The following is a 9,032-nucleotide window of genomic DNA, read 5'->3' on the forward strand; positions in this document are numbered from 1 at the left end:
TGTATGGTTGAACTCTTGATGCACTGCGTAAATAGTTGCTACTTCTGTCGCTGCTATTATACTTGTCTAACTTCCAGCAGGAACCGGTCTTTGCAGTGAAGGTCAAGAGTCTACGGTTGCAGAGAAGACCAATAAATCAGGTTTTACACGCCTTTAAATCATTCACGTGTACCAACCGGCAGTAATGCGCTGCCTGAGGTTCCTCTTGTCCGACGTTATTCTCCAGGCCCCTTACAGCTACTGCCCACAGTAAATCTTCCAACACTATTCAGGTCCCGAGGAGCACAACATGAAGACCGCAGCTCGTGTAGACAGAAGCTTTTGTGTGAAAACTTCGTAACGTTAATGATTTACGTATTAAATGATTTAGAATGAAAAAAGAAAAACTTTGTTCGTGACGTCTTAGTAAGCACCTTGTGTGAGCACTTAATAAAGGTGGCAGCGGGAAAATGCAATGATAATCATTTCATGATACGTATCTTTCTTTCATAACGTGAGATATAAATGCTCTTCCATTCCTTTGACCGAGCGAGGTGGCGCAGTTGTTAGCACACTGGACGCGCATTTGGGAGGACGACGGTTCAATCCCGTCTCCGGCCGCCCTGATTTAGGTTTTCCGTGATTTCCCTAAATCGCTTCAGGCAAATGCCGGGATGGTCCCTTTGAAAGGGCACGTCCGATTTCCTTCCCCGTCCTTCCCTAACCCGAGCTTGCGCTCCGTCTCTAATGACCTCGTTGTCGACGGGACGTTAAACACTAATCTCCTCCTCCTCCATTCCGTTGTGGCGTGGTGATACAGCAACCTCATTATGGCTAATATTAAAAATAGTCCTGGGTTGCACAATCTTCTTTGTTAACTCAAGAACTGGGTTAGCAAAGAACATTGTACAACCTCAGACTATTTTTAATATTTGATCTAAACGCTTCCTGTCGTCCTGGGTAACTTTTAAGTCATAGATCTAAACCTAAATTAAAATAAAAACTAGTGGAATTTCAAGCCCAGCAGAATCTTTATTGCTATGTTGTATGGCAACCATAAATGGAAAAATTTCCAGTATCCTTCGACCTAGCCATGAATATCTGCGTAAGATATGTAAACGTTGAGGTGTTTGATGATATCAGTCCTTCCTACGCAGAGCTGGGGTGGTTGCAGCCGAACAGGTGACGTCAATCTTACACACGCTTTCATCTTCGTAGGTTTCTTAGTTCGTCGTTTTCCTTGATACCTCTCCACATTTGTGAAATCAATGTCATTCCATAACTGCAGTGCAACATCTGTCTGTGCCTGTGGATAACATTAAATCTTTCTCCATACAACTCTGCAACAAACTATTCGGTAACCTCTCAGCTATCTTCCTTTTGTACAAAATGAACCACTATTTCTGTCACATTTTCGTCATTATCTCAGAAAACCTTGTCCCTAAGTTGTTATTATTATTCTGAGCTGCTACCTTTATACAAGTATTTCTCTATGTTTTCCAGACCATCAGCTTCTTCTCCAGAGCTAACTCCTTCTTACTGCTGCAACGAATTTCTGTCAGTACTTCAATACTCTCGTTCGGCAAGAATGTTCTGTTATGATCACAGTACTTGACATAATGCGAATAAGGCTAATATTACTGTAAGACCATATATTCATTATTATTATTATTATATACAGCCCACATTGCAATGTCAACTTTCTAAGGACGTCTGGTTGGATGTAAGAAACAATTTGAAAGGCTCTCATCATGCAGCTCCACATTTCATTCTTTTACCCACAAATGTTTAGACTGTTCGTTTCGGATACCTTCATTACAAGCCGCGCCCATCGGCACCAACTGACAGCCATGTAATCCTCCACCAACAGCGTCTTTGGATGCAGTACGGAGGGCACACGGCTATCCCGGCCGTTGTCAGCTTTCTTGTTACCTAGGGTCGTTACTACTCGGTCAAGTAGCTCCTCAATCGGCTTCACGAGGTAGAGTGCAGCCCGTTCCACCTGGAACTAAATATCTCACAGTTACAGGAATCGAACCAGGATCTTCTGTATGAAAGTCAAGCAAGCTGACCACCTAGCTATGGACGCGGACACAGTCTCATTGAGTTCGCATTAATTTCTTTCAGTCCATGATACTTAACTTTCAAGAAGCCCTATCTGGTCCACTTAATGCTCTTCATAAGCGTATTTTCAACTCTAAAATTGATAGTTCATCAAAAAGAAGCCACACGAACTTTAGAAAATCTTATTTAACATCTTTTTTTGGAATGTATGACAGTCGCAAGGAAATATGAGGCATAAATGGGTAAAAAGAAACAAAAAGAAAAAAAAGCCGGATATGGCGTCGTCGTGGTTAAATTCAAGGAGATAAAAATTGGAAGAGGAACAGATACCAACCACAACGAAATCGAATGTGGTTTATTGTGCTGCTTCCTGTTACCCCGCGGATAGTGAACATCGAGAAATATTTTAAGTTTCGAAATCACGCAAATATATATGATTTTTCTTCTTTTAGTGGATAAAGTGAACTTCGATCGTTTGTGATGGCAAAGATTCTTAAAATATACGTTTTCTATTTCTTGTTTCTCAGATGGAAAGAGAGAGGAAGCCCAGCTGACAAAACTGACGTTCAGAATCTACTTACTGAACTAAACTGTAATCTGCATCATAGAATTAACAGGCATGTATTTCATCGCTGCACTACCTCTCTTTGATTTTTCCATTCCTTGTCTATTCTTTATTAGTATCTTACAGTTTCCGACATGACTACCTTCCTGGGTTAACAAACGTGACAGGCTATCGGACAAGTAGCTCATTAGTTTCCTTATTTGGATCTGGAGGAGAACGACGAACGACCCAATTTACGTGCCGCCAAACTGCAATACCTCAGCGACAGATCTTAAACCCCCAGTATTTCTGATAATTGTCACATCTGGGACAGAAACCACAAATATTAATCATCAATTAAGTCCAAATCTGGGCAGCACTGCCTCTATGCTAATGGTTACTTATTAAAAAGGAGTGCAATTTTTGCAGAGTAATGAATGGAAGTTATTAGCGTTTCCTAATAAGAGCCTAATTCTCTTACTTTAGACCGCATCATAAAGAAATTCCCGACAGGACAGCCTACTGAACAGGAGAAATATGTGGAAGGAGGCAACACGTTGATTTTTTGCGCGGAAGTTTCAAATCACCGCTGGCACCGTAAGTTACGGCTTCATCGAGACAATACAAAACCCGTTTTTCTTAAGCTCTCAAATCATAAATATACTCTCTGGGGAACGATAAGGATTCTACGATCACGTGCGCCCAAGCCATATAATCGTTGATCATCTACTGTATACTGGATAAGCACAGGAGTGGTTTTCAGTTTAATTTTTACCAGTCTACTGTAGCGGCCTCAGAAGCACGATACCCATACAGTTACAGCACTCAGAGACACAAAACAAAAATAATACGATCCCTAGGGCGCGGGAGACTCCTATGTATTTTGCCGTGGTTTTAGAATGTTAAGGGAGAAGAGGATTGGGTTGAACGTCCCGTAGACATCGAGGTTAATAGAGACGGAGCACAAGCTCGGATTGCGTCAAAGATGAGGAAGGAAAGCGGCAGTGGCCTTTCGAAGGAACCATCCCTACATTTGCCTGAAGCGATTTAGGGAAATCATGGGAAACCTAAATCTGGATGCCCGGACGCGAGTTTGAACCGCCATCCTCCCGAATTCGAGTCCAGAGTGCTGACCATAGTGTTCTCCTTGGCTGTGAGATGAGTGCAATTGTGTCACAAGTTTTCCATGACATGCTCACGGATCCAAATTTTACACTAACATGGTGAACAAAATTAATCGTTTCTAAACTCGAAGTCACCAACGTACTTGCGATTAAGTACAAGGATATTGTGCACTGCTCTGTTTTCTGTAGTATACATAAGATGAAATGTATTTATAACACCACTAACTGAGAAGCACTCAGTGGCATTCATCTTCGTACTAACTTAAATTCACCTTACGTTCGACGAAGTGAGAGATCTGCTGTTTCGTAATAAACCATCTGGCTTCTGTAAAAAAGTAAATCGATGCCGATACATGCGTAATTCAATGTTATGATATGCACGCAAACCCAGAAAATACTGATAACAAGCAAATCTGGAACAATCACGTCTAGCAAAAAATAAATAAACTTGCAAAGTTAAATATAAAGACAAATTCATTGTTACTATATATATTTTCATTTGATTACTGAATTACACGAATGTACTGTCTGAAAATAACGTTTTTCCCTTAGATAGTACTTCATTAGAAGACGGAACAGAAAAAAATGGTTAAAGGAAATTAAACACCCGAGAGCTTGTAACGCCGGAAATGCATATCCTCCTACTTCCATCTATTGTACTATAATTTTTTTTCGTTGGTTTGTTACCTCAAGATATGACATTTCTGTCTCTTTATATACTGTAATTGTTTTACTGTTTGTATATATATATTTATGCATTTATGTTGGTTTGTTTTGTGAATATTATTTGTATTTATACGCTGGGTCTGGCCTAGGGAAAACTATGCTATCGAACGAATACATCGATAGGTCGTGTGGAGAACAAAAGTGTTTAGGATCTTTGGTAGTGAACTCTGCCGCGTGGAGCGCGGGCTGAGCATAGAGAGTCTGGCTGGAGTAGCGAGTGGAGCAGGTGTGTTGTGTGAAGCTCCCGCGAGTTGCCGCGCTTCCGGGGTTTGGCAGCATGTAATTGCGCTCGACTTGCGATGATAGTTTCTGACATGGTGTAGCGGACGGGAAGCATTAGCTGGCGCACATCAAGAGCCCGTTTCGCCTGGTGACCGTGTCGAGAAGAAGGCGCGCCAGCATCCAGCTTCTGCAACAGCGACGGCCGACAATGAGTGACTGTCGCCACCTCCTCGATCGACGACTTCAAACCTTCAATCAACCAACAAGGAAGACTGGAAGCACGTAAAGTTTCAGAACTGTATGGCAGACCTCAGCTTTTCAAACTTTTAAAATTGTTGCATCACAAAATTACAGCTACTTAGCATGAACCTTTGTTGCTCCTTGTCCCAATTGCATTACCAAGCAGGGTCCCTTCCTTTTCCGAAATGAACCGGAGTGTCGTTGAAATTCAAACGCCAGCATAACTCCATTTCACTGCTTTAATTTGAAAGTTCAGTTAAAGTATTCATAGCTGGCTACAATACTTAGATTACACAAGCACAAATTAAGAGTGCTAGTTTTGTTACCATATTTTAGCTTACCTGTGACTGCAGCTCAGCTTGGTACGTACTAAATTTTACTATTGTTAATTGTTCAGAATCATTTAATTCAAGTTCAAAGTTAAATATCTTATTTCTAAATTGCGTAGATTCAAGTAGCTTTTGAAATGATTGTTGAGGTAGTCCAAGACTGACCGTATTTTACTGAATTTCGATGTGCTTCAGAAAGAAAGCTCACTACTAACTTCAGTCACTAAATTAACTTTCGATTTTCCGGTTTTATTAATTCTTTTGCTAAATTAAGTGTAGCGAAATTTATTACTTCTGACAAACTTTCAGTTTTCACACTACACTTGTCAACCTTCAGTTGCCACGCTTCTAGTGCTAATTATATGTGTAATGATCTTTCTTTTTCAGTTACTATAGTAATTGTCCTTAGGACTGGCGACCTTAATTTCCCCCAAATCTCAAATATCTAATTACCGCTAGTTGATTGTTAACGTGACGGCCGCACATTTACTTTCTTTATTAACTTTACCCCTATTCCAAAATTAATTTCCACCAGTTTCATTTGAATTTTTCCTTTCATTTAGATGTAACCCTTTCCTCCCTCTTTACCGACAAATTAACCTCGGTGATGATTGCTTTTCCCAAATTTCCATTAGGTACACGCGGTTTAATTTTTCACTGTCATTAAGGTCGATAAGATAGGGGGAGGTTACAAGCTTCCTTCCTAAATCACTTAGTTGCAAAAGACGGGAAAAAACCAACAGGGATAATTTTCTAATAGGTGGCGGATTACGTATTGTACAACTTCAATAATTTCACTTCTGTGTTTATAGCTGTATTTTATTTTAAATATTTAGTTTATATATTTTTATTGTATATTTTTCAGTTGTTAATAAGGTTCTCATGTCACAGTTGCAAAGTGCAGAGCAGCATCAGAAAATCTAAACGAAGACCACTCAGCTGCGAATCTCCACGTGAACGGCTCAGCCTAGCTGCTTGCTTGCACTCTCCGAGATTTACGGCCTGGCAGTAATTTATGTTGGGCTGTAGTCGTGCAATTTCGTGTTCGGGGCCTGATTTATTGGCAGTTTTCGTCAAGATTACTGTGTTTCAAAATATCTCATCCGTTTGTGAATTAGCAATCCAGTACTTTGTTTCAGTACTATAGAAATATTTAGTTGTCAAAAAAATTTTATTGCAAGTGTCTATGCTGGAATATTACTACCTCGAGGAACGCCACCACACAATCAAGAAAATCAATAAAGTTGGGAAGGAAGAAGTTCGTGGAGGTAATTGCGTTTTAAAACTACAAGCCGTTAAATCACACGTAATTATTCCAGTAATAACGCCTTGTTCCATTGACAGGAATAATTTAAAACATTACAAAAAATTTAGTCGGAAGACATTAATTTGTTCTGACTCCAGTGCCACGCAGTTTGAAGTGAATATACTGATTTATAGCTGATCCAAGTAACGTGCTTCGCCTTGTAATAGTGTAATTGGTTTCTTTACGTGGAAGTGATCAGAATTTAAGTAGGTGCACCGGCATAGCAACTGATACTTGGTTCCACCTCATATAGGATAAATGATTATCATAATTCATCAAGCTCATTTTGTTTCATTCTCTTAATCTCAGGGAAGCACTCGCCCCCCCCCCTCCCACTCCCAAGCCCCTCCCCTTTCCTAACAACCCCCCCTCCCCTTCCCCACGTTGTCAGTTGCTTACTGGTTGTAATCCAATTTGTGTCTTCCTCCACAAATTTCGCCTGCTACAGCTGCCTCAAATATCAGAGAGTTTATTCCCTACCGTCTTAACACATGTCCTACCTTTCTGTTCGTTCTCCATGTCAGTGTTTCCCACATGTTTCTTCATCTCCGATTCTGACGAGACCTCTCATTAATTATCTTATCACACCACGTTATTTTCAATTTACTACTACAGCATCACGTCTCAGAAGCTTCGAATCCTTTTCTTTTCCGGTTTCTCTAAAGTGTATGTTATACTTGCACACTGTGCTGTGTTTCAAACATACATTCTCATAAATTTCTTCCTCGAATTAAGGCTGATGTTTGACACTTGTTGATTGCTTTTATTCACGAATGCGCTCTTTCTCAGCGCTTTATGTCCTTGCTTCGCATGTCATGTTTCATTTTGCCTCCAAGGTAGCATAATTCCTTGACTTTGTGTGTTTCGTGGTGACAAATTTTTGTGGCGTTTCTCACTAATCTCATTTATGCCAATATTTACTATTAAAAACAATCTTGATCACGATTTATTTATCAAGGTGACCGGTTTCGATCACTACTGTGGTCATCTTCAGACCATTGATAGGAACCTCTTTCTGTTCTCCAACAGAAAGAGGTTCCTACTCAATGGTCTGAAGATGACCACAGTAGTGGTGGAAACCGGTCACCTTGATAAATAAATCGTAATCAAGACTGTTTTTAATAGTAAATATTTGTAAGACATTGATCACTGCCTCTCCCATAATGTATTCAAAAGTAATTCATTTATGCCACTCTCATTACTTTCCTCTTTCTTCGGTTTATTCTCAATCCATATTCACTGCTCACTCCATTCAATATGTTCCGTAACCCTTAATCACTTTCACTGACGATAGCAGGGTCATCAGCGAATCTTATCATTGATATCCTTTCACCCCGAATTTTAACGCCATTTTTGAGCATTCCTTGTATTTCCGTCATTGCTTCTTCGATGTAGAGAATGAATAGTAGGAGAGACTGACAGCATCACTGTCTTATATTCTTTCTAATCGGAGCGCTTCGTTCTTAGTTTACCATTATTATTGTTTCCTCGTGGTAGTTGTACATATTATACATTACATGTCTTTCCCTATAACTCACGCCCATTTTCCTCCGAATTTTAAACATCTTGCAGAATTTCGCATTGTTTATTGTTTTTTCTAGATCGAAAAATCTTATAAAAAGTCTTGCTTTCTCTCCAATGTTGCTTCCATTATCAAGCGTTATGTGAGAAATATCTGAATTGTGTTTCTAGCTTTCCTAAAGCCGAACTGATCGTAATGTAACAAATCGCCAATCTTCTTTTTTACGGTACAATATACACTCCTGGAAATTGAAATAAGAACACCGTGAATTCATTGTCCCAGGAAGGGGAAACTTTATTGACACATTCCTGGGGTCAGATACATCACATGATCACACTGACAGAACCACAGGCACATAGACACAGGCAACAGAGCATGCACAATGTCGGCACTAGTACAGTGTATATCCACCTTTCGCAGCAATGCAGGCTGCTATTCTCCCATGGAGATGATCGTAGAGATGCTGGATGTAGTCCTGTGGAACGGCTTGCCATGCCATTTCCACCTGGCGCCTCAGTTGGACCAGCGTTCGTGCTGGACGTGCAGACCGCGTGAGACGACGCTTCATCCAGTCCCAAACATGCTCAATGGAAACAGATCCGGAGATCTTGCTGGCCAGGGTAGTTGACTTACACCTTCTAGAGCACGTTGGGTGGCACGGGATACATGCGGACGTGCATTGTCCTGTTGGAACAGCAAGTTCCCTTGCCGGTCTAGGAATGGTAGAACGATGGGTTCGATGACGGTTTGGATGTACCGTGGACTATTCAGTGTCCCCTCGACGATCACCAGTGGTGTACGGCCAGTGTAGGAGATCGCTCCCCACACCATGATGCCGGGTGTTGGCCCTGTGTGCCTCGGTCGTATGCAGTCCTGATTGTGGCGCTCACCTACACGGCGCCAAACACGCATACGACCATCATTGGCACCAAGGCAGAAGCGACTCTCATCGCTGAAGACGACACGTCTCCATTCG

The sequence above is a fragment of the Schistocerca nitens genome, chromosome 8 (genome assembly GCF_023898315.1).
Source record: "Schistocerca nitens isolate TAMUIC-IGC-003100 chromosome 8, iqSchNite1.1, whole genome shotgun sequence".
Lineage (NCBI taxonomy): Eukaryota > Metazoa > Arthropoda > Insecta > Orthoptera > Acrididae > Schistocerca > Schistocerca nitens.